The sequence below is a fragment of the Aotus nancymaae genome, unplaced genomic scaffold (assembly GCF_030222135.1).
Source record: "Aotus nancymaae isolate 86718 unplaced genomic scaffold, 86718_ANA_hifiasm-v0.15.2.pri h1tg000021l, whole genome shotgun sequence".
NCBI lineage: Eukaryota > Metazoa > Chordata > Mammalia > Primates > Aotidae > Aotus > Aotus nancymaae.
Window position 1 is genome coordinate 8948049 of NW_026988433.1, and position 26848 is coordinate 8974896.

Consider the following 26848-nt stretch of genomic DNA (forward strand, 5'->3'; position numbering starts at 1 on the left):
CTTCTCATAAAAAAAATTTTTTTTGAGACAAGAGTTTTGCTCTTGTTGCCCAGGCTGGAGTGCCATGGCGTAATCTCGGTTCACTGCAACCTCTGCCTCCCAGGTTCAAGCGATTCTTTTGCCTCAGCCTCCCAAGTAGCCGAGATTACAGGCATGTGCCACCACGCCAGGCTAATTTTGTATTTCTAGTACAGATGGGGTTTCTCCATGTTGGTCAGGCTGGTCTTGAACTCCTGACCTCAGGTGATCCACTCACCTCGGCCTCCCAAAGTGCTGGCATTACAGGCATGAGCCACCGCACCAGGCCAAAACTTTTTTTTAAGTAAAAAAACAGTTGATGCCATTGTCCTAGAACGTAGTCACCCCTCACAGCTCAAATAAGGTGCTGGCCTCTGGACCCCCTGGGTCCAGAGGAGCTAAGTCCAGCAGAGGAGTGAGAAACCACGTTGGCACCACGTGCCACAGCCATTCAGGCCTCACTTGGCAGGGATGGGCACTGGCACAGTAAGTCAACCTCTGTTCTTTGCTTAACATCCAGAGCAATTGAAGTAGTGCTAGTTGGTTCAACTATCATCACGGATGCAAAGGCAGCTGTGGACACCAGAGGCACATTTCCTAGGTTACAGAGCGCTCAACCAAGGGATGGGGAATATTGTCGTTGTGAGGTAGAGTGTCTCCAAAGACAGCTGCCATCAGCGCCTCCCCTCTCAGACGTGTGTGCTGCACCCCCCATCTGGGCAGGCCTGGGACTGATTTTGACCAATAAAACTGGCAGAAGTGAGGCCGTGTGAATTCCAGGCCTGGGCTGTGAGAGGACTGGCAGCTTCCACGTCTCCTCTCTTAGAGGCAGCCACCATGTGAGAAGTTTGACTACTCTGAGAACACAGCACAACCACAAAGCCTAAGGCAGCAATAAGGAGAGAGAGAGAGATGACCGTCCAGACCCCAACTTGCCAATCATCTCAGCTGAGGGGCCAGCCGCCATCTTGGCAGAACCCACCTTGGACATTCCAGATGCGGGATACACCACGGGAACAGAAGAACCACCCAGCTGAGCCCAAGATGGTGAGAAATAGATATTGTTAAGTTTTAAGTCACAAGAGAGAACCGAAACTCATTGAAATGGAGACAAAATTAAAACATTGTCAGAGAGAGCTTTCAGACTCTCTAACACAGGGGGCCCTAACCCCTGGCCACAGATGGGTATCCATCCCATTAGGAACCAGGCCACACAGCAGGAGGTAAGCGACAGGTGAGCAAGCAAAGCTGAGCTCCACCTCCTGTCAGATCGGCAGCAGCATTAGATTCTCATAGGACTGAGAACCCGACTGTGAACTGCACATGCAAGGATCTGGCTGCGTGCTCCTTACGAGAATCTAATGCCTGATCATCTGTCACCGTCTCCATCACCCCCAGATGGAAGCATCTAGTTGCAGGGATTCCAGCTCAGGGCTCCCACTGATTCTACCTTATAATGTATGGAATAATAATAGAAATAAAGTGCGCAACGCATGTAATCCACTTAAATCATTCTGAAACCATTCCCGCACTCGCCACTGTGGTCTGTGGAAAAATTGCCTTCCACGAAACCGGTCCCTGATGCCAAAAAGGTTGGGTACCACTGCTCTAACACATAGTCATGTTCCCCAGGTTGAGAGACATTCATTCATTCATTCATTCATTTTTCAGAGATGGAGTCTCACTCTGTTGCCAGGCTGGAGTACAGGGGCACAATCTCAGTTCACTATAACCTCTGCCTTCTGGGTTCAAGTGATTCTCCCGCCTCAGCCCCCCGAGTGGCTGGGATTACAGGTGCACACCACCACGCCCGGCTAATTATTGTATTTTTAGTAGAGACAGGGTTTCACTTTGTTGGCCAGGATGGTCTCAATCTCTTGACCTTGTGATCTGCCTGCCTTGGCCTCCCAAAGTGCTGGGATTACAGGCACGAGCCACCACACCTGGCCAAGAGACATTTATTTAGAAGATAGTGCAGCTGGTCCTAGCCTCCCATTCCTAACCATCCCATCTGTTGGGGTCATACCCACCTCCTCTGTGGCTTTGCTCACCTTTCCTAAGCTATATTCCCCAACAAATCCACAGTACTCTACCCAAGGCCAAACCTCATTCTCTCCCCTGACTTGTCTAGAGACCTAGTCAATTCCCAAACCCTCCCTCCCGCCCCACCATTGCTTCGTTGGTACAAAACTCCTTAGTTCAGCCAGGCATGGTGGCTCACGCTTGTAATCCCAGCACTTTGGGAGGCTGAGGCAGACAGATGGCCTGAGGTCAGGAGTTCAAAAACAGCCTGGCCAACATGGTGAAACCCTGTCTCTACTAAATATCCAAAAATTAGCTAGGCATGGTGGCAGGCACCTGTTATCCCAGCTACTTGGGAGGCTGAAGCAGGAGAATTGCTCGAACCCAGGTGGTAGAAGCTGCAGTGAGCCAGGATCATGCCACCGCACTCCAACCTGGGCAACAGAGCAAGAGTTTGTCTCAAAAAAACACAAAACAAAACAAAAAACAAACCTCCTTAGTTCATTGAGTGTTTCAAATAACTAAAAATGAATCTAGTCCTTTTACGTAGGACTTCCTCACATGAGAAAGAAGTATTTAGGTTGTATGCGTTGATGGATTGGGGCAGGGGAACAATAGAAATGTTTTTGCCTTTTTTTTATTCTTTAGGCATTTTTTTTTTTTTTTTTTTTTGGAGTCTCCCTCTGTTGCCCAGACTGGAGTGCAGTGGTGTGATCTCAGCTCACTGCAACCTCTGCCTCCCGGGGTCAAGCAATTCTCCTGCCTCAACCTCCCAAGTAGCTGGGACCACAGGCATGCACCACCACACCTGGCTCATTTTGTATTTTTAGTAGAGACGGGGTTTCACCATGCTGGCCAGGCTGGTCTCGATCTCCTGACCTCGTGATCCACCTGCCTCAGCCTTCCAAAGTGCTGGGATTACAGGCATGAGCCACCGCGCCCAGCCTCCTTAGGCATGTTTTTTATTCCTACCTTTTTTTTCCTTAGGAACATGGAACTTTGTGAAACTTTTTGAGACCCTGAGAAGTGACTTGCACAACGTCACACAGTAGAAACGAAAATCCGCTCTGCGGCCTCCCGGTGCTTCCTTGCTCCGTAATTCATGAAAGAGGCGTTTGCATAACCCTTTTCCAGCTTTCAGGGAAGCTGCAGCTCAGAGACGAGCTAGACACGTGCCAGCCAGTCCCATGCGATGCGAACGCTGTAATGGAGGAGTGGGGGCAGGCCGCGGAAGCGGAGAAGTGCTGGCTCTGTGTTTCGGTGGGAGAGGATGCTCCTGCTGAGTTTTGAAGGCTGTTGTTGTGGAGAAAAATGTGGAAGAATTCAGCTTGGGAGGTGGCCGTGTTGGCAGGTAAGGAGGGGGAAGGGCTTCCGGAAGAGAGGGCTGTGCAACAAACACAGAGGCCAGGAGGAACGTGGGACATTTGGGAAACCACAAGGAAGCCAATATGGTTGGCTTCAGGGTGGCTGTGCCTTTATGGGAAGGCAGGAACCTCGGAGATTGTCCTGCCAGGAATGTGAAACCATGGAATGCAGAGTTAACAGCAGCCATTTGGGGGTCTAGGAAGATCACTCCATGTCAATAGGAACTGAGGCAGGAAGACCTTAAGATGCCTTGGCTGTTGTTCTGGAGAAAAACATGGAAGAATTCAACTTGGGAAGTGGTCATGTTAACAGACAGGGGAGTCAGGGTGCCGGGGACATTTCAGAGAAGAGTCGGTGGCCTGTGACAGCTGGTGAAGGACTGGGTATAGGGGTTTTTAATTTGGGATCTGCACATCTAGGGATGCTGTCTGCTAAGAAACGGGAATGTAAGAACATGTTTGAGCGGTGAGATGTGGAATTTACGGCGTCTCCAGGCACGCAGTGGAGATGCCTAGCCGACCCTGGAGAGGTGGGTCCAGGCTGGGAAGTGAAGCTGGAGCCATCATCACAGGAGGAAGCAGACGTGTGGGCTGCATGCGGTTGTTCAAGGAAAATATGAAGCGGGGATAGAAATAGATTATGGTTGGGGAAACAGCACCATTTAAGAAACAAGTAAAGGAAGAAGCCAAGAGAAGTCGAGGTGAGGTAGGAGACCAGCAGGATTTATTTCCTGGTCACTACCCTGTGGACCGAGACAGAATCTGATCGAGACAGGAGAAAGTAAAGAAACAGGCAGGAACAAGCAGATGGCTATGACCGTGATCCCTGGCTGCCCTTACTGCTCATTAACCTAGGACACTCTCACAAGCCCCATAACAGTTTATAAATGCCATGGGAACGACCCAGAAGTTATCACCGCTTTCTATGACAATGACCCGGAAGTTATTGTTCCTTTCCTAGAACGTTCTAAATAATCCACCCCTCAGTTTACATTAACCTGCCCCTTAATTTGCATGTTATTGAAAGTGAGTATAAGTGGGTATGAACACAATTTCCAGGAGTCCATAGGCTGCCGATTCCGGGCACACTACTATGCGTTAGCCCTGCTCCACAAGGAGAAATAGCACTGAAGAAAATATTACTAACACCACCAGATCGCTCCTGAATTCTTCCCTGGGCAAAGCCAAGAATCCTCCCAGGCTAAGCCCCAGTTTTGGGACTCACCTGTCCTGCAACAAATGGTCTTACATTTTAATATAAAAATAAAGCCATAAAAGTGTGGAGAAAGCGATGGATGCAGTGGTACTTTGGGAGCCTGAGGCAGGTGGATCACCCGAGGTTGGGAGTTCGAGACCAGCTTGACCAACATAGAGAAACCCTGTCTCTACTGAAAATACAAAATTAGCCAGGCATGGTGGTATATGCCTGTAATCCCAGCTACTCAGGAAGCAGATGCAGGAGAATCACTTGGACCCAAGAGGCAGAGGTTGCAGAGAGCTGAGATCGTGCCATTTCACTCCAGCCTGGGCAATAAGAGCAAAATTTCGTCTCAAAAAAAAAAAAGTGTGGAGAGAAAAATACAGGGAAAAATGTACATGATTTTGTGGTGTAGACTATTAGGGCTAATTTTTTTGCCAGTCAATAACAATTGAATATTAGCAATTTCAACCTAATACATTTCTAAATGTCACCTAAGGCAGAAAATATACATGGTATTTGGGTTTTTATTTTATTTTTGCACACAAGAAATTAACAACTCCTTTACCAGGTATTTGGATTTTTAAAAAGTATACATATATATGTTTTTAAAAGCATATACGAGATTATAATAGGAAAATTTTTGCAACATATATGACCAAGGGTTCATAATTTAATGTATAAAGGACTTCCAAACATAATTAAAGAGGAACACTCCCTCAAACAAAGTTAGCAGGGAACATGGACTGATGTATTAGTTACCACTGCTGCATAACGAGTTATCCCAAAACTCAGGAGCTTAAACAACAAACACATATCATCTCGCACTGTCTGAAGGACAGGAATCCAGGAGCGGCTAACCTAGGGGGTCTAATTCAGGGTGTCTCCTGCAGTCAGGAGGTAAGCCAGGGTTGTGGCCATTAATAAGGCTTGCCTGGGCCTCCAAGGTCACACCCTCTGCTGTTAGTGAGAGCCTCAGCTCCTTCCTGGTTGTTGGCTAGAAGCCTCAGTCTCTCACCATATGGGCCTCTCCACATGGCAGCTCACTTCCTCCAGGGCAAATGAGAGAGAGAGAGAGAGAGAGAGAGAGAAAGTTCACTGCCCACTGTCTGGCCTCAAAGTCACACATAAGCACTTCCACCTAACTTACTCATTCGAACCTGGCTATTAAATCCAACCACACTCCCTTCTTTGAAGGGAAGAATATCAAAGAATGTGGGCAGGCACTTTTAAAACCCAAAGGGAAATTTACAAAAGATGAAATATACATTACAAATAAGCATGAAAAACAGCCCCTCTCTGCTTTCCGGGGAAATTAATTAATTACTCCCAGGTCCACAGCACATGGAGTTTTCTCCAGCCTCCCTTTGCCGGCCGCACCCCTCCCCTCCCCACCTGGCCTCTTCTTGCAAAGGCCCCCTGGTCTTCCGGGAAAAGACTTCCTCCAGCCATCAAGCTTAGGCTGGTTAGCCTCCTCTTATTCCTGTTATCTCATTCATCACGCTGTATTGCAATCACCTCTCTCATTAACCACTGAGCTCTCTGAACTCCAGGTCCATGACATCATCATTATTTTACTTCTAGTGCCTGGCATATGGTAGACACAGTAACTATGTCTCACATGATAAATGGTCTACAAAGTGCTTTTAGGGAACACAGAACCCATGTTTCCTGGGTCTGAAAGGAGAAGTCACAAAGACTGGGCATCACCTCCCAGCCTGCTTGGAATGCAATATCTCCGAGTGAGAGATTTTTCATCGCACAGACACACTCACCTTGCAGACTCTGCAAGCCTGGGCTTTTCCAGCTCTCTACAGCACGGAGGCTCCACAGCAAGGCTTATTCATCCAGACACAGGATTTACGTTTATTCCTAACAACAGCCATCAATTTGGCAGCTCAGCCCTGCCATGGGCCACAGTGATAAACCCCATTGTGTTTCACCAAATAAACTCTGGAACCCAGAGACCCAGCGGGCTGGGACACCCTACCTGAGCTGCAGACACCTCCCCACAGCCAGACAGCTCATCCGAGGACTTTCTCACGTGGCAGCAAGCCCGTCAGCTCCTGCTCATCAGCATGTGTCTTGCTCTCCAGACGTAAGTGCTCTTCAAGGGCAAAAAAAACCCCTCTGCAAACACAACGTCACCTCGTGCAGAACCATGGTCCATGAAGACTCCCACCAAGCATGGCTTGGAAAGGTGAAAAGGTGATGAGGAGGAGGTGAGCTCACGCAGCTTCCTTGGTCAGTGACTTTTGAGCACCTCCTATGTATCAGTCAGCAATGGCCACAGTGATGCTGAGTAACAAATATATGGGTGGACAAACAGCCACTGCTGGGACCAAGGGGTCCTAAAGCCAAGTCCTGGACCTGTGGCTTGTTGCTTCAATGCTGGGAAGCCCACGGAGTTCGGGATATTCGTGGGGTGCACTCATAAGCAGGAAATCCAGGCCTCTAGGCCAGCCCCCCTGTTCTGGCTGTTACCCCATTGCAGCTTCTGGACTTCAGCAGAGAAGAGTGAATTATTTCCTGTCCCCTTATACTCTCTGGCTCAGGAAGCAATGGAAAGATGTAGGGATCCAGAGCATCCAAGTGGTCCAATATTCCTTGCGACTGCCAACCGGACATAAACTCACCAAGTTTTTTACAACAAGCTTGTCCCTTCCTGGTGAGAAGCTCCTCAGATATAACAGCAGAAACAGACCCATCAGCTTCTGCCAGGAAGAAAGAGCCGTGCGTAAGTCAGACCTCGTGGCTCCTTCAAACACTCAGAGGCAACATTAATCTGGACTCTTGGATGAAAGGTCCAGCTTGCCTTGCCAGTTCGTTTGTGAAGTATGCAGCCGGAAAGCATCTCCGGCGTGGAGACCCACTGCTCCCCTGAAGCTTTACGGGTTGCAAGGCCTTCTTCAGTAGTCTTTCTGTCTGTCTTTCAGCTGCAAATTTAGCAGCAGCATTTAATAAGAAAAACAGAAGCCACAGGAAAAAGGGAGCTCTGGAAGCGATAATGCGAAGCCCTCTAAGTTTCAGCAGCTCCCAGTTAGAGGACACTCAATTGGCTACAGGCAAGAGCCTGACAAGGGGCCAGTTGACCAGGGAGTTAATGAGCAACGGGAACACGGCTTCCTTGGGAATGTTCTCTGCGAACCAGGGACACAGACGGCTCAGGCACCAGCTGCCCCTCTCTCCCCTACTTTGGCCTCGTTTTCTTCCTCTCTTCATTTCCTCCTGCCCGCTCCCCTCCTATTCTCACTGTTTCTTCTTCCTGTCCCATTATTTCCTTCTCCTCTGTCAGTTCTTCCATCCTCTTCGGGGACATCCCTTAAGCATTGAAGATTATGTGGCATTAAATACATCCCTAAGACAAAGAGGAGCATAATTAGTTATAACAGGCTGGGCATGGTGGCTCACGCCCATAATCCCAGCACTTTGGGAGGCTGAGGAGGGTGGATCACCTGAGGTTGGGGGTTTAACATGGTGAAACCCCGTCTCTAGTAAAAATACAAAAAGTTAGCCAGGTGTGGTGGAAGGCGCCTATAATCCCAGCTGCTCTGGAGACTGAGGCATGAGAACCACTTGAACCTAGGAGGCATAGATTGCAGTGAGCTGAGATGGTGTCACTGCACTCCAGCAGAGGCAACAAGAGCGAAACTCCATCTCAAAACAAAACAAAAAGATTAGTTATAACAACAGCCACTTCTGCTGAGTGTTTATTATGTGCTAGGCACTGTTCTAAGCACTTTGCAATCACTAGCTCACTCCTCCAAGATGGTCTACAGCTGCAAACTTCCCCTAACGCTATCCCCGTTTAACACGTGGGGCAGACGGAGAGCGCAGGCTCGTTCAGATGAGAAGCTTTGAAGAAAGGAGACTGAGTGCTTCCTGTTCCACCATTTCCGTAAAGGGGCCCTCTCGAAAGTCCCTAGGGGGATTGTTGTGAAGAACCTCATTTCTTTCACAGTGGCTGGTGCAGGCTTGTGCTGTCGTGATGTGGACGTAAAAAGGAAGCAGCCTCTCTTGTAGGCACAGGCCTATGAGGCAGACAGCAATGGGTTAACAAGCGCAGGATTCTCCCTGGACTCAGCTGGCTGACCAGTTGTCCCACTTTCTCCTCCTAGCTGGCACGAAACGGGGCATCAAGCATTGGAACAGCCAGGATCTGCTTGGTTGCAAATAAGAAACACAGCAAAAGGTGGCTCAATGATAAAGACGTGTTCTCTCCCCTTACAAAGCATTAAGCGGTAGGGCAGCTCGAGGGGTGGTTAATTCTGCAGCTCAATTATGACACTGAGGACTCCAGTTCTTTCTACCCGTCTTCACGGCCATCTTCCTGTCTCTGCTCACGGTATCACAATGGCTGCCACAGGCAAACATCCACACACAACATCCCGAGGTGAAAAGGGGGCCATCTCTTCCTTGTATCTCTCTCTAGGAGCTAAGAGCCATTGCCCAGAAGCCCCCGGCAGACTTCTCCTGACATCTCATTGGCTGCAACTGGATCACCTGTTCCTGCCTAAGCCAAAAACAGGCAAAAGCAATGGGACCACGTTTGCTTTGGAAAACAAAAATAACATCCTAAGCACCCCCGGCCAACTGAACAGACCCTCTCTGGGTCAAGGGAAACCTGAAAAAAATGAATTCCCTACCCTGGGGGAAGGGAGGGTTACATCTCATTATTCCCCCGCCCTGTTGGAGTTCAGGCACAGCTGACCGCATTAACATTGAAATAGAGATCGTGAGGCTGACAGAAGAACTCATTACGCAATAAGACACCAAATTCCAACCTGGCTCTGATATAGCATCATGCGACAGCAGACCCTGAAGGAAATCGAAATTGCTCACCCCCTAAAATATATTTCTTGACATATTTTGAAATGACCCTTCGAAATTGTCTTTTGTGGGAGAAATTTGCATCTGTAGAGAACCTGCTTCCCTTTCTAGGTCTTACCCGATCTAGAAGAGATTAAATGAGAGTTTGACAACTTTAAGGCCTGAACAGAGTTATTTACCGTATTCTCCCTAAGGCTGCACCTGGAGGTTTCATCTACATAACAAGAACCTTGGCTTCTGCAACCCCTCTTATTCTAACTCAAGTGTTTACCCCAAGTCTGCAGACAAAGTTTAACTCTTTCAACTAATGGCCAATCAGAAAATCTTTGAATCTACCTGTGACCTGTAACCAGCCTCCCCTCCCACTTTGAGATCCCCACCTTTTTGGGGCAAATAAATATATATCTTCCATCTACTGACTTATGTCTTTGCCTGTAACCTCTGTCTCCTTAAAATGTATAAAACGAAGCTGTAACCTGTCCACATAGGGGAAATTTTCTCAGGATCTCTTGAGATTGTTCCCCAGGCTGGAGTGCAATGCCACAATCTCGGCTCACTGCAGCCTCCGCCTCCCGGGTTCAAGCGATTCTGCCTCAGCCTCCCAAGTAGCTGGGATTACAGGCATGTGGCACCACGCCTGGCTAATTTTTTTTTTTTATTTAGTAGAGATGGGGTTTCACCATGTTGGTCAGCCTGGTCTCAAACTACTAACCTCAAGTAATCTACCTGCCTTGGCCTCCCAAAGTGCTGAGATTACAGGCTTGATCCACCACACCCGGCCTAAAACCTCTTTAAATATTTTACAGTTTGGCTTTTTGGTCAACAAATTCAACCAGTCCAAATTTGAAACAAAGGGTCAAGAAGACCACTATCTCCCCAGGAAATGTTTCCATGCTCTTTTCTTCCTGGCATCTTTTCACACCACTTCTCCACATTGCCTTACTAGGCATGGCCATTAACTGGATTATTGGGGATTCCTAAATAACGACGACGATGCAGTGAAACAGCCTCTTACGTGACCTTCGCTGCCTGCCACCACTATCCATGCCTAATAAAGTATTCCAGTGCTAGGAATGTTATATGTAAAATCTTGACGCTGCAGAAGAAATAGCCCTCAAAGATAAATCCTCTCAGCAAGATGGAGCAATGGTGAGCGCACACCTGGACAAGGGAGGGGAAGGGGTGCTTATTCCTGACGGAGGTCGCCCCTCCTGCTGTGTCATTCCCCTGTTGGCTAGGGTTAGACGGCACAGTCTAAGCTAATTCTGAATGGCTATTTTAAAGAGAGCAGGAGTATGAGCCGGAGTGGCAGGGTGGGTAGTTTTTGCAGGAGGGACGGTTATGGGCAGGTAACCGGGGTGACTCAGGTCAAAGCAAGTGACCAGAGCGGGTGACTGGGATGAGTCAGGATGGAGCAAGGGACCGGGGAAACAGACGTGAACTACTGATTAGAACTGATGGAGAAGGCTGTTTACTGAAACTATAAGGAAGTTAAATTTTAAAACAGAGGACAAAGAACTGGACATCCTGATTCTTTGAAGAGACATTTAGACCTCATTGTATCCAGCAACGAGATGCTTGGAGGGTCACAGAGGTGGGAATAGCTTCAAAGCAAGCAAATAATTCTTAGGCTCCTGGCTCTGCCACTGACTTGGTAGAGTAAGACATGGGTGGGTAGAGATGGAGAAGGGACCATGACCGTTAGATTGAAACCAACATCTTCTGCCTTTACCACCTTCTTTCATGACACATTCTCACCTACGGGTCGACACACCAACAAAGAGTCACCACACCAACAAGTTCGTGTTCAGCTTCTTTGTGGGCTAGGGAAACTACCTGCTCTAAATGCAAAACATGTGAAATTCATCTCTTCCCAGTCCTCTGGTTTTTCGCCTTGACAGACAAAGCTTTGCCTTGCCAGTCTGTATCTGATCGAGTGCCAATAATGATAAGGTTATGACAAAAAAGAGCCCGAATTCCTGGCTTGATTCAATTCAGAGGTAACTACGCACAGACGTTCTGGGTGTTTCTGTAACGGATTTTGAGCTCAGCCTGTGTTTAGAAATGACTGGTGTCACATATAAGCGGTACGGGGTCACACAAAGTTTAGCTTGATTCAGAAGTGTTTCTGAAAGAGAGAGGGAGAGAGCCAGAAGACAGAGAGAAAGATCCAGAGAGACAGGGGAGAACTCAAGCCGCTCTTCTTCTACCCTTGCAAAGATACGGCTACATCGCTCCAACTAAAGGAACGGTTGAACTCTTAAGACACGGAACACCTCACAGAATTCCCAGATTTCTAAGAACATCACCCTGTAATCAGTCCTACATCCTAGACTGCAGAAGCACATTTGCGAAACCTCCCAGTTAGCCCCTAATCAGTATGCACACATCCTAACACCAAACCTGCCATTGTTTTAAAAACTCAGAATAAGAAAAGGGCAAACCTGCCTCCCATTCTATTCAGAGTCATCCCTCTTCTCACTGAGATAGATGCTTATTTTGACTGCCTCCTTTGGAAAGGCTTATCAGAAACTCGAAAGAATGCAACCACTTGTCTCTCACCTGTGTGCCAGGGAAGCCCCCCTCCCCCTGCTTCGAGCTGTCCCCACCTTTCTGGATGAACCAATGTACTTCTTACATATATTGATTGCTGTCTCATGTCTCCCTAAAATGTATAAAGCCAAGCTGTGCCCCACCCACCTTGGACACATCTCGTCAGGACTTCCTGAGGCTGTGTCACAGGTGCACATCCTCAACCTCGGCAAAATAAACTTTCTAAGTTAACTGAGATCTGTCTCAGATTTTCTGGGTTCACGATAATTACCACATTCTCTGAAAGCAACACAGCCAGTCCCTGTAAGGTCCTGTAGGCTGACTGACGGCGCCATGGATGCCATGGTGACCCCCGTGACCCCCACGTACACCTCTGGATCACCTCCTGGAATTAGAAAATCTGAAGTAACTGGAAGACCATGAAAAGGACAAGAATGATCAACCCCTGCAGCACCTAATTAACTTGAGACATTCTTCTGTTGTTCCTTATTCCCACCTCAATTGATAAGGCAATTGGACTTTGTAACCAACCTTGGTCAACCTTGTGACTCCAAACCCTAGGACCCCCTCCCAGCTTGCAAAAACCGTCCTAAACTGTAACTTCTGTAACTTTCCACTGCCTATTCCAAACCTATCCCACTGCCCTCTGCTGACTCTCTTTTCAGACCCCGCCAGCACCCGGGTGAATAAATAGCCGTGTTGCTCACACAAAGCCTGTTTTGGGGGAGTCTCTTCATTCAGAGCATGCATTTTAACGGTCTCTTCCCAACAGGTGGGGTGAGAGGTGATACTCCAAGGAACGTGGATGCTGCTGTTAGGAACCGCTCAGGCATTGGGCTGTCTCCATGAAGTCTTGTTGCCGTATGTGGAGTGACCTAATCTAACCACGTATCATCATTTTAAGAAGCCAGGGTATTGTTTGAGGGCCGAAGTTCTGCAGAACCAGCTCAGGAAGCAGCAAAACACCACCATCGAAAGATAGGACCATCAGAAAGGCCAGCTGACTCTCCCTCCTCCCCAGGAAACAGCTATGAAATTAGCATGTGAGCCCAAAATGCAATCATTAGGCTTGAAATAAGCTGCGGTCTCCAGCAGGAAGAAGAATAATTAAGTTGGCAATGTGCTCTCTCTGACATCGGTTACCTTTTAGACAAAGCCTCACGTGTTCCTGATTTGAAATTTCATTTCGGGGGTGGGGTGAGAGATCTGGTTTCTGTCTGCTTGGGATGAGGAGGGTGAGAGCAGGCAGAGAAGAAAGGGCCTGCATGGAGAGTTCCTGGCCACAAACATCCAAAGGAAGAGAAAATTGCAGTGACCCTAACTTTTCACTTTCAAAAGCCAAGTGACCTTTCTGCTTGTATGAGATGCTGGCATGTCAATGACAAAGCCACCCTGCAGTGTGGCTCCAGATTTCCTAAGGGGGAATTGGGGTGGGGAGAGGCCTTCATCTAATGGAACCCCAGCTCCCCACGTGAAACAAATAACTTTTGAAAAATATTTGGATTCTTGCCTTCTGCAGGAGCCACCATTGGCAAAGCATCACCTGGAGCACCCTGGGCATTGGCCACCAGTTTAGTCACTGGGCTGGCATCTGCTCTCAGAGATGGTCCACAGATGGTGTGATGAAAGACAGAGCCTCAGGCCTCCTGACTTCCAAAAAGTCCTTTTTTTTTTTTAGACAGAGTCTTGCTCTGTCACCCAGGCTGGAGTGCAGTGGCTGGATCTTGGCTCACTGCAACCTCCGCCTCCTGGGTTCAAGTGATTCTCCTGCCTCAGCCTCCCGAGTAGCAGGGATTACAGGTACGTGCCACTACACCAGCTAATTTTTAGTATTTTTAGTAGAGACAAGGTTTTACCATGTTGGCCAGGCTGGTCTCAAACTCCTGACCTCAGGTGATTCACCCACCTCAGCCTCCCAAAGTGCTGGGATTACAGGTGTGAGCCACCATGCCCTACCCCAAAGAGTTCCTTTTCTATTTGCCCCATTAGCCAAGGAGTTGTCACTGAATGATCTTGACATGCCTGGATCAAGCTGGGGTTTAATCTGGTCCTTCCCAAAGTCCTCCCCATGGTCCTCCATGGTCCCCCAATGTTCCCTGCATCCCACCATTTATAATGATTTTGTTTTCTCACCTGTAGTAAAGTCCCCAGGTGTTTCAAATGTACAGCAAGGGACATAAACTACTACTTTAGACCCATCAATTTTACTTCTAGAGGTCCATCTTTGAAAACTATAAGCACATGTGTGCAAAAAGTCACCACAAGGATGCTCATTCCAGCATCTGCGGCAATTGCAAAAACTCAAAAACAATATAAATGCCATCCGTTGGGGATCGGTGAAATGAACTATGGTACAAGCACGCCATGCAATCAAACTCCTGAATCAGTCACGTTAGAAACAAATGTTCGGTGCCACAAAATAAATACCACTCAAATATAAATTTTCTCAGCAAGGCACTTTATTTCTATAGAAGGGTGCATCTCGTGGATGGAGCAATGGTGAGAGCACACCTGAACAAGGGAGGTGACGGGGTTCTTATCCCTGATGCAGGCAGCCCCTACTAATGTGTCATTTCCCTGTTGGCTACGGTTGGACCACATGGTCTCAGCTAATTCCAATTGGCTATTTTAAAGAGAGCAGGGGTATGAGCCAGAGTGGCAGGGTGAGCAGTTTCGGTGGGAAAGACAGTTATGGAACAGGTGACTAAAGGTGACTCAGGTCAGGGCAGGTCACCAGGGGTGACTCAGGATGGAGCAGGTGACCAGGGGTGACTCGGGACTCTAAATATGTGGGTTAGCAGGGGGATGCACCGGGGCATGTACAGTTTCAGTAAGAGGAATAGGTGCAGGTAACCAAGGAAGCAGATGTGAACTACTGATTAGAGCTGGATGGAAGGTCATTTATTGAAACTAGGGACAAGGAGATGAGGAAGTTAAACTTTAAAATGAAGGACAAAGAACAGGGAAACTGAACATACTGACACACTGATTCTTTGCAGAGAAACTTAAAACTCACTGTATAAACAGTCAGAAAGAATGCAGGAGGGTTCATCTGTATCTACTATACAAATTGAAATTAGAAGACATCCGAAACATGTCGTATCATTAAACAAAAACACAAATTACAGGAGGATATGTACGTATGATCCCATTTATGTTAGATAATAACATATACTTCTGTGAGTACTTATACATGCATATAAACATTAAGAAAAGACTAGAACATGGCTGGGTGCAGTGGCTCATGCCTGTAATCCCAGCACTTTGTTGGGGGCCAAGTTGGGAGAATCACTCAAGGCTAGGAGTTAAAGACCAGCCTGGGCAATACAGTAAGATCCCATTTCTACCAAAAATAAAGCAAGTTAGCTGGGCATGGCCACACGCACCTGTAGTCCTAATTACATGGGAGGCTGAAGTGGGAGAATTGCCTGAGCCCAGGAGTTCAAGGCTGCAGTGAGCTATGATGGCACCTCTGCACTCTAGCCTGGGTGACAGAGTGAGACCTGTCTTTAAATAATAATAAGGCCGGGGGCAGTGGCTCATGCCTATAATCCCAGCACTTTGGGAGGCCAAGGTGGGTAGATTACTTGAGGTCGGGAGTTTGAGGCTAGCCTGGCCAACATGGAAAAACCCCGCCTCTACTAAAAATACAAAAAATTAGCCAGGCATGGTGGCACACCCCTGTAATCCCAGCTACTCTGGAGGCTGAGGCAGGAGAATCGCTTGAACCCAGCGGGTGGAGGTTGCAGTTAGCTGAGATCATGCCATTGCACTCCAGCCTGGGCAACAACAGTGAAACTCTGTCTCAAAAAAAAACAATAAAAAATAATAATAAAACACACATCAAGCTAGTAACAAGACTATAATTAACTTCTAGGGAAAGAAGAGAGATTGAAAGGTGAATGGAAGGCAAGACATAGTCTACAAGTATTCTCTGAATTTTTATGAGAACATTATGCATTGATTATTTGAGAAATTATTTAAGCAGTTTCTCTTTTTACCTTACTTATTGATTGATTGGCTGGAGTGCAGTAGTGGGATCTCAGCTCACTGCAAACTCCACCTCCCAAGTTCCAGCAATTCTCCTGCCTCAGCTTCCTCAGTAGGGATTATAGGCACCCGCCACCACACCCGGCTAATTTTTATACTTTTAGTAGAGACGGGTTTCACCATGCTGGCCAGGCGGGTCTCAAACTCCTGACCTCAGGTGATCCGCCCGCCTCGGCCTCCCAAAGTGCTGGGATTACAGGCGTGAGCCACCAAGCCTGGCCAGCATTTTTGTTTTTTTTAATGACAGCATGAGTTGGCATAGGACGGAACAGAACAAAACAGAAGACAAAACACCTCAGAATGTGTCACAGAGGTAGTTAACCACCCAGTGGGTTCACCTTGCCTGCCGCCTAGACAGGGGAATTGCAATGGACAAAGAGTAATTCACACAGAGCCAGCTGTGCGGGAGACCGGAGTTTTGTTATTACTGAACTCAGACTCTCGGAGCATTCAGGGATCAGAGCTTTTAAAGATAATTTGGCAGATAGGAGCTTGGGAGTGGGGAGTGCTGACTGGCCAGATTGGAGAGGGAATCATAGGGGTTTGAAGTGAGTTTTCTTGCTGTGGTCTCTTCCTGGGCGGGAGGGCAGAACTGGTTGAACCAGATTACCCGTCTGGGTGGTGTCAGCTGTGTATCAGAACGCGGGGTCTGCAGAGTATCTGAAGCACCAATCTTAGGTCTTACAACAGTGATGTTATTCCTAGGAGCAATCTGGGGAGGCTTAGTGAGCCAGAGGCTGCGTGACCCCTAAACTGTGACTTCTAATCTTGTAGCTAATTAGTCAGTCCTGCAAAGGCAGACTGGTCCCAGGAAAGAAGGGGGTCTTTTCGGGAAAGGGCTATTATCAATTTTGTTTCAGAGTCAAACCAAGAACTGAATTCCATCTTAAAGTTAGTCCAGCCCTCGCCCAGGAATGAACAAGGACAGCTTCAAGGTTAGAAGCAAGATGGTGTCTGTTAGGTCTGATTTCTTTCACTGTCATCATTTCCTCAGTGATAATTTTGCAAAGGTGGTTTCAAAGGTAGGTATTGTTTTGTGAAACTTTGGTTTCAGCCTTATATACGCAAAGCTGAGATTCAGCTGGTGCTCAGCCTTACAGTTCTACTGGCTAAGATCTGGAAACGCATTTTTACAGGTTGCTAGACAGCTGCTGCTGCTGCCCACGTGCTGCTCCCCCCCCACTGCCTTGGGGCACCCCTCCCCAAACTCTCATGTTGATTCTGGCACAGCAGGGGACTTCCAGGAGACCGCTCAGCTTTGAGACCAGATCTGATGGGTCAGCCTCCCGGCTTTCCCAGATGTTAAATATTTTGACTCTCACCCCTGTGCACCTGGGTATGTGTAATGAATTGGAATGTGAAAATGGATTGAGATTATGTATAAGGTTTGAAAATACTGTCAAGGGGCAAGGATTCTCCGGGGGCGGTGTGGGGGGTGGGTGCACTGGCTGTGGGAGAGGGGGTTGACCCCCTGGGCTGGCTTTCACAGGACGCAGCAAACACACAGCGGCCTTTGCTTCCTTCTCACGATTCAGTCTGAAAGCAAACCTGGGAGGTGAGTAAATACACCTGCTGAACCCCCTGCTGGAAGGGCCAGTGGCGAGGACACAAGATCAGAAGGAGATGATAATGACCATGCAGCTGGGGTCCAACTTCCAGCTAAAATCCAGAGATGATCCAGAGACGTCTGGGCTGGGGAGGAGTCCTGCTTGACAGCAGAAGGAAGAGAAAAGCTGCTGCCTGTATCCGCTAAATCAGCATGATCAACATCCAGTAATGATGACAATTTAAATCGACCAGCTCTTCAAGCACTAAATAGGAAGCAAATTCTGGCAGGGTGGGGTGGCTCACACCTGTAATTCCAGCACTTTGGGAGTCTGAGGTGGGAGGATTGCTCAAGCCCAGGAGTTCAAGATCAGCCTGGGCGACTTAGTGAGACCCCATCTCCAAAAGAATAAAAATTAAAATTAAAAAACAAGGCAGGCTAGTCATGATGGCTCACACCTATAATCCCAGCACTTTGGGAGGCTGAAGTGAGAGGATCACCTCAGGTCAGGAGTTCAAGACCAGCCTGGCCAACATAGTGAAACCCTATCTCTATTAAAAATACAAAAATTAGTCAGGCATGGTGGCGCACCCCTATAGTCTCAGCTACTCGGGAGGCTGAGGCAGGAGAATCACTTGAACCTGGAAGGCGGAGGTTGCAGTAAGCTGAGATCGCACCACTGAACTCCAGCCTGGGCAACAGAGCAAGACCCTGTCTCAAAAAAAAATGAGTTGGGAGGATCACTTGAGCCCAGGAGGTCAAGGCTACAGTGAGCCAAGATCACGCCACTGCACTACTCCCGCCTGGGTGACAGAATGAGACCCTGCCTCAAAAAAAAAAAAAAGAAAGAAAGAAAGAAAGAAAAGAAAAAAGAAGCAAATTCTGTTGTTTGAAATAAGATTCAACAATAACCAGTAATTTCCTGAATTCCAAGTGGCGAGTATCATTGAACCCTTAGCCCTAGAAAAACTCCATTTCCTCCAATGCTGCCAGCCTTGTGTCTCTCTATAATTTTTCAGGAATAATTTTTAGTGTAAATCTATCCCACACAATACATGGGACATACTTATACTAAAAATTTATTTGTTCCCCGAAATGTTTAAATGGGATATGCTTATGCTACACAGTTATTTGTTGTTTCTCTGAAATTCTAATTTAGCTGGGCATCCTGTATTTTAATTTACTAAATCTACACAGTTCTAGGAAGTAGAATCTGCGGGAAAAACAGGAAAGAGGACCTTATTTTCCATGTTGTATTTTTCTGCACTGTTCAAATGATCGAGCATTAAAAATTTAGTGGGTTTTAAAATATATAAACAGGGCCAGGTGTGGTGGCTCACACGTGTAATCCCAGCACTTAGGGAGGCCGAGATGGGCAGATCGCTTAAGTCCAGGTGTTTGAGATCAGGCTGGGCAACATGGTGAAACCCTGTCTCTACAAAAAAAAAAAAAAATTTAACAGTTACCCAGGCATGATGGCACACACCTATAGTCCCAGCTACTTTGGAGGTGAGGTGAGAGGATCACTTGAACTTGGGAGGCAGAGGTTGCTGTAAGCCACAATCACACCACTGTGCTCTAGCCTGGGTGACAAAGCAAGACCCTGTCTCAGCAACAACAAAATGTAAACAGGAATTATGGGAGATATGGACCATTTTTGTTTATTTTGTTTTCTTCTTTGTTCTTTGTAATTTATTTTTAAAACATTTTGTTTTTGAGATGGAGTCTCGCTCTTCTTGCCCAGGCTGGAGTGCAATGGTGTGATCTTGGTTCACTGCAACCTCTACCTCCTGGGTTCAAGCGATTCTCCTGCCTCAGCCTCCCTAGCAACTGGGATTATAGGCATGTGCCCCATGCCCGGCTAATTTTGTATTTTTTTTAGTAGAGACGGGGTTTCACCATGTTGGTCAGGCTGGTTTTGAACTCCTGACTTCAGCTGAGCCACCCGCCTCGGCCTCCCAAAGTGCTGGGATTACAGGCATGAACCATCGAAAAGTCTCTTAAATGTTATGTGCATATTTTTAAAGTTTAAACAGTTCAGCCCAACGTCAGTAGGAAAGGCAATCAAGAAGCACTTTTCAGGCTGATGGGTGGAAAGAAAAAAGGGTTAAATTCCTCTGTGAAAAATGAATGAAAATGAGGGCCCTTTGAATAGTCAATGAATTGAAAGAAAATCCCAGAAATGGAAGCCAAGCCAAAACAGGGCAAGAGAGAAGCAGAAACGGAGGGGAATACTTGTCCGGTGGCCTGCACGCAGACCCGAGTTTCATCCCAACCAGCCCTGAATGCTCCAGGTCGTTGCGGTTTTTGTTAAAATTACTCTTGTGCAACAAATGAAATTCCCCTCTTTTTCAAAGTAGAAATAGTAAGATGTGCTCTCATTCCTATCATTCTGGTTTTAATACTCTTATTTATTGCACAATTAATCTTAAGTATTAACTTTAATGTTATCTTAATATTAATCTTAACAACTGATCTTAATAATTAATCTTAGGAATATAGACAACAGTGGATCATTGACACTTTTAGTGTCATAAATGTCCATACATTTATGAATTTAAAAGACTTTTTTTTTTTGAGACAAGGTCTTACTCTAGTTACCCAGGCTGGAGTGTAGTGGCACAATCACGGCTCACTGTAACCTCAACTTCCTGGGCTCAGGTGATCCTCCCACCTCAGCCTCAGCTGGGACTACAGGCACGCATCATCACACCCGACTAATTTTTTGTATTTTTAGCAGAGATGGGGTCTCACTATGTTGCCCAGGCTGATCTCCAGCTCCTGAGCACAAATGAGTCACTCACTTTGGCCTCCCAAAGTGCTGGGATTACAGGCGTGAACCACAAGTGCCCAGCCCCGAATTTAAGAATTTTTGTTCTAGTAGGCATATAAACATTTTCTGTGTTCCTGAGGCATTTTGGTCTGTCCCCCCAGGCAACCAGAAACTTTCCCTTTCAGAGTGTGCAACTGTCCTTCTTCAGCGGGGACCTGCCGGCCTCTATATGTTCCCAGGAGGAAATGGAGAAGGCTGGGTTGATGCTGTCTGTTACATCACTGTGGTCCAGGACACCCATTTATCTTTCTCAAATATTTCTAAGAAAAATTTCCTTGTGAAGGGCAGGCGCAGTGGCTCACGCCTGTAATCCCAGCACTTTGGGAGGCCAAGGCAGGTGGATCACTTGAACCCAGGAGTTTGAGACCAGCCTGGGCAATATGGAGAGACCTCATCTCAATTAAAAATACAAAAATTAGCCAGGCATGGTGGCACACGCCTGTAGTTCCAGCTGTTTGGGAGACTGAGGTGATAGGATCACCTGAGCCTGGGAAGTTGAGGCTGCAGTGAGCCCTGATCACGCTGCTGCACTCCAGCCTGGGAGACAGAGGGAGACCCTGTTTCAAAAAAAAATAATAAGGAGGTTATTCTGGAGTGTGCAGGTGAACCCAATGTAGTCACAAGAGTCCCTAAAAGACGGATGAGGGAGGCAGAAGAGAAGGTCAAAGTGATGCAGCATGAGAAAGACTCAAATGGAGGAGGGGGCCATGAGCCAAGGAATGCGGGTGGCTTCAGGAAGGGGGAAGAGGCAAGAAATGGTCCTCCTCTGCAGCTTCCAAGAGGAACACAGCCCTGCTGACCTTTGACTTTAGCCCATGAGGCCCATTTCAGACCTTAGACCTCAGACCTCCAGCACGCTGAGATAATGAGTGTTGTCCGAAGCCACTAAGTCTGTGGTAATTTATTATAGCAGAAGCAGGAAACCAGCACAAGCCCTGACTTGCTGATTCTGTGAAAACCTTGCTCATCTGGCCCCTACGAACTCCAGCCATGAATGTGTTGTATCTGACTGGTCAATACCATGGTTAATAGCGAACCTAGAAATCATAAAGCCTGTAAGACGTATTTAAAACATCTTTTCTGCAAAGGAATAGAAGAAAGGATCTGTGTTCCATTCTATTTCTAAAGTCCTATTTAATGTTTCAATTCAGTTCTTCTCTAAATGGTGCAGAGCAAATTATAGTCCTCAGTGAGCACCCTTGAGAGGATTCCCGGTTTACAATGAAAATATGTGGACAGTGGGCGTGTATTTTTCCTTGCAGTGATGTGTCTCTTTCATTGCTCTCCCTTTCTGAGCCACCCCTCTCAGGAAATAAGGCCATTTTTGGGTATCTTGACTACCCAGATCCTCAGGATGTTAAGCGAGCTAGTGGTGTTGGTAACCAGCCCTGGGGAATCTGGTCAGACTCGGGAGGAGGAGGTCAGACCCTTGCAGACGCTCCAGCTTCGTGCCTCTCCCTACTCACCCACATCCCATAGCACAAAGGCCTCTCATGATCATTCACCCCCGTCTCTCTCCCCAGAAGCACACCTTGACTTACAAAAAAACAGAGAAGCAATTTTTGTATCAGATTCTGGTTGGTCTGATCAAAGATGTGGATGCAAATTTTTCCAGCAAAGAGGAATAATACTGTAGGCTTCTCTAGGTCAGTCTAATTTCTCTTTTTTTTTTTTTCCTGAGACGGAGTCTCAATCTGTTGTCCAGGATGGAGTACAATGGCGCGTTCTAGGTTCACTGCAACCTCCGCCCCCTGAGTTCAAGCGATTCTCCTGCCTCAGCCTCCTGAGTAGCTGGGACTACAGGTATGCACCACCACATCCAGCTCTCTTTTTTTTTTTTGTATTTTTTGTAGAGACAGGGTTTCACCATATTGGTCAGGCTGCTCTTGAACTCCTGACCTCGTAATCCACCCGCTCAGCCTCCCAAAGTACTAGGATTACAGGTGTGAGCCACTGCGCCTGGCCAGGTCAGGCTAATTTCTAATAATCCCTTATCCATATCCACAAATCTAGAATCAAGAAAGGTCTCAGGCTGGGCGCGATGGCTCACACCTGTAATCCTAGCACTTTGGGAGGCCAAGGTGGGTGAATCACCTGAGGTCAGGAGTTTGAGACCAGCCTGGTCAACATGATGAAATCCTGTCTCTACTAAAAATACAAAAAATTAGCCAGGCATGGTGGTGAGCGCCTGTAATCCCAGCTACTCAGGAGGACGAGACAGGGAAATCGCTTGAACCCGGGAGGCGAAGGTTGCAGTGAGCTGAGATCACACCACTGCCTGCGCAACAGAGTGAGATTTCATCTCAAAAAACATTTTTTTGAAAAAATAAAGGAAAAAAGAAAAATCTTAAAACCACAAGTTTTCTCATAAATCATTTGGCACCAAAACCTGAACTGAGCTGACATGAGTTGACACAGATCCTTTATTGATCCGGCTTAGCGTGACTATTCCTGAAATTTACTACAGAAAATAACGTGTTATTAGAGAGTCCTTCCCCAAACGCTGCTGGGCGGGGGGGTGTTCTGTAATGTACAGTATATGTAACACGTTACTTTCCAAAGTTTAGAAAAAATTCCGCATCTCTAAACATACCCGACTTTGGTAACACGACGGTTTTGGGTGATGGAGCGTGAATTGGTTCTGGATTTGCGTCTCTCATTACATCTGCATTCTCCCCCTCTTTGTCCTCCTAGGAATCTAAAATTGAAAAAAATATATATTGTTTCCCCTCAAGGATATTTTTAATGGAAAATGATGTGCAAATTTCCAAATTAGGAAAAGGGTCAATGGGAGGGAGAGTGGGTCAGTTTCGGTTTTATCCACATCCCTGACCGCTTTTTCGGGCAGATGCCTGAACTGAGCCTTCCCAAACTACCTGTTCACCAACTGTCAGTGGTTGGGGGAGGGTGGGGGCTGGAGAGGGCGTGAGGAGGGCGGGGACTATCTAGCGGTTTAATCTGGTATGTTGATGCACCAGGCCAAACACTGCAACACATCCCCCCAGCCAAGTTTCCTAGAAACCAGAGATCGAGACAGCACGTCTCTCTGAAATCAGAAGCTAGTTGTTCCAAAATCTGTGAAATTCACTGATTTAAGCTGTTGCCAAAGCCTTTGTTTTGTCCACCCCTTGACTGCGTGAAATGTGAGGCAGCACCTCGGGCTATTCACAACTCCATGGTCTCTGCTGGACGCCCTCGGTCCTTCTGGGAAACAACCTCAGAATGCAGTCGTGCGGGAATCCCAGGCTGGTCACAGGAAGTTGAATTTATGTTGGCAATTTTGTGTGAAAATAATCGCATTTTTCGGAACATTCTGTTGGGTGTCTTCCAGAGGCTCTAAAACACAGTCTGTTAGGCTGCATTCATTGAGGCAACAGATAGGAGAAAACAGAAGAGTTCACAAAGACCAGAGGCTGCTGGGGAAATAGGTGGAATCAAGGTTTCATTCAGATTTTGGAATCTACCTCAACCAGTTTCACGGTGGAGCTGTTCCACTTAGCCAGGGCTCTCCCTGGAGTGACCGGGTCCCCGTCCCTGCCCCATCTGTGGGGGTGGGGAAAGCTGTTCTGTGGGAGAGGCTGTCTGTGTTTGGGGTATCCAAGAAGCAGGTCCCGAGTCAGGATTTAAGCACAGCAATGCTGTTTGGAAGGTGTGGGATGTACCACTGGGGAGTGAGAAGATAAGGCAGGGAGGGGAAGAAAGCCACAGGGCGTCCTGCGTTTCAAGCCAGCTACCCCTGTGGGCCATGGAGCTGACCCCACGAGGACAGTGGGCAACGGGGCAAAGCCCATGACCTGGAATTACCCCACCCAGAAAGGACATCTTCCTTAAAGAAGGCATTCTCATTAATAAATGTAATACATTAAATAATAAATAATCACATCAATAAATTTAAATACAAATAGATAAAAGGAAACAACAAATTAATAAATACCAAGTAAATACATGAAAAAATAGAAACTTGTCACACAGGCAAACACCACACTAGCCACCCTGCCAGTGGGCGCCAAAATCAGTGGGCGGACGTTCAAAGAGACGCAAGATGTTTGCAAGGTCTCAAACTTTCTCCCCCAGGGAGGTTATCCATTACAAAGGGAAAAAATAGCAATCTTACAAAGGAGAAAATAGGCAGGCATGACTTCAACCGAGTGATCGAGGTTAACATCCTTAGCAGGAAGGGTCCCCCAGCATAACGCCACTGGGACAGATGCAGCATCACCTCTGTGGCATTCTTGCCAAAAATTCACAACCGCGTCTTAAACGTGGGAGAACGACAGGCAAATGAAAATCCAGGGCCCTTCTCAGAATCGTGGACCAGTGCTTTTCACAACGTCAAGGTCATGAGAGGCTGAGAAACCATCCCAAGGAAGAGACTCAAGACACAACAGCCAAAGGCAGGGTAGGACCCTAGGTTGGATCCTGGGACAGAAGCAGGACATTGGCGAAAATCCTGTAAAATGCGAATTTGGTCTATAGCTGTGTTAACAGTACCACACTCATGTGAGTTCCCTTACTGTGATCATCGCACTGTGGTTGTATAAGATTTCAACATTAGAGGAAGCTGGGAGAAGCATATATGGAAGCTCCCAGCTCTTTTTTGCAATTTTCTGTAAGTTTAAAATTATTACAAAATAGGCTAGGCACGGTGGCTCACGCCTGTAATCCCAGCACTTTGGGAGGCCAAGGCAGGCGGATCACTTGAGGTCAGGAGTTCAAGACCAGCCTGACCAACACAGGGAAACCCCATCTCTACTAAAAATACAAAAATTAGCCGGGCGTGGTGGCGCATGCCTGTAGTCCCAGCTACTCGGAGGCTGAGGCAGGAGAATCGCTTGAACCGGGGACATGGAGATTACAGTGACCCGAGATCACGCCACTGAACTCCAACCTGTGTGACAGAGCGAGACTGTCTCAAAAACAAACAAACAAATAATTACAAAATAAATTTTTTAAAAAAGAAGAACGATGCCACCCGAGGAAAGAGGGAACTGGGGTATTTATACATCAACTGCTTAGGGCCATTGGTTGAGGGTTTCTAGGGGCAGTGGAACCCCAGCACTTCCAGTTGCTGGCTGGGTAAAATGGCTTTCCAGGGTGCAGGTGAAAAGCCTTCGGGTGCTGGTGTTTGGGAGTTGAGCTGAGCACGATGGCCATTGGAGACATATGGGTTGGGTTGGAGCCTGGCAGTGTCCACGATAGACTCTCACTCTGAGAAGCAGCCTAGGAACATTCTAGAGACTTCGAGATTCGGTAGAGCCTTCCAAATCCATTTCAATATAACCCAAATGCACTCAACCATCCAACAATGACCCCTTCCGAAATGTGTACATCAGCAGGCAGAGAATGGAGTCTTCTTTATCTTTTGAACAAAATTCAGTATAATATTCAGTAGCTGGCCAGTCGCGGTGGCTCACATCTGTAATCCCAGCACTTTGGGAGGCCAAGGTGGGCAGATCACCTGAGGTCAGGAGTTCGAGACCAGCCTGACCAACATGGTGAAACCCCATCTTGGGAAAAAAAAGAAATTAACTGGGCATGGGTACGCACATCTGTAATCCCAGCTACTCAGGAGGCTGAGGCACGAGAATCTCTTGAACCCAGGAGGCAGAGGTTGCAGTGAGCCGAGACCATGCCACTGCACTCCAGCCTGGAGTGAGACTCCATCTCAAAAAGAAAAAAAATTCAGTAGATGATGATTGGTGAGTTAAAAACAAAAAGCAAAAAGTACCTCCATGCATTAGTAATTCCATGTGATCATATAAATTTGACCTAAATTCGACTGTGATGATCTGTGACAAGGAATCAGTGTTTCCCTTCCACTATAATCAGAGAACCCCCCCTGTCATTCTGGCATCCACAGACAGTAACACACTGAGCTATCGGCTTACCTCACACAGCATCGGGGGTCCCTGGCTCCCAAATGTACAGTCTTTTCTTAGGAAAAGTCACCTCGCTTGTGGCTCTGATGGAACATTTATCCTGGAGAAGAGAGGGAGTTCATTAACCGCACTCCCAACTTCTGTTTTAAATTACTGCTCCAGCCTTACTGCCAAACCTGTCAGGTGTAAAGGGACTCACGGCTAAGTGTGTAAATAATTTTTAAAATTCCACTGGTAGTGATTTGGAAATAAGAGGGGTTTTATTTTCCCTTTACTTTTTTCTTACTTTTTTTTCCCGCTAGGATTACTAAGGAATTTAACTTTGTTTTAATTTGCAACACAAGTCGAGGCTACGAAAACCCCTCATTCCCAGTATATGAAACCTGCACTTTACAGCATCAGAAAGCTTTAGGGGATTAAGAAATTGATTTAATTAATCAAGCAAGTTTTTTCCTCCTCTGGCCCCATTCTGAATGTAAAAAGGTTCTTATAAATATCCAAGAATGTGCACACATGGGGGTAGACCCATGAACCTAGAAAAGCAAGCTGACTCAT

General features: G+C 47.1%; 1 protein-coding gene across 1 annotated transcript in view; it reads right to left on the reverse strand.

Moving 5' to 3' along the window:
• RFLNA (refilin A) overlaps positions 1-26848 on the reverse strand; it is a 323776-nt gene that overhangs the window by 173288 nt on the left and 123640 nt on the right. Inside the window, exons 2-4 of the mRNA XM_064379609.1 lie at positions 26303-26393; positions 23008-23112; positions 6593-7960 (exon numbers count right to left, since the gene is read on the reverse strand). The gene's annotated coding sequence lies outside the window, so the exon portion shown is untranslated. The remainder of the gene's footprint in view (positions 1-6592; positions 7961-23007; positions 23113-26302; positions 26394-26848) is intronic.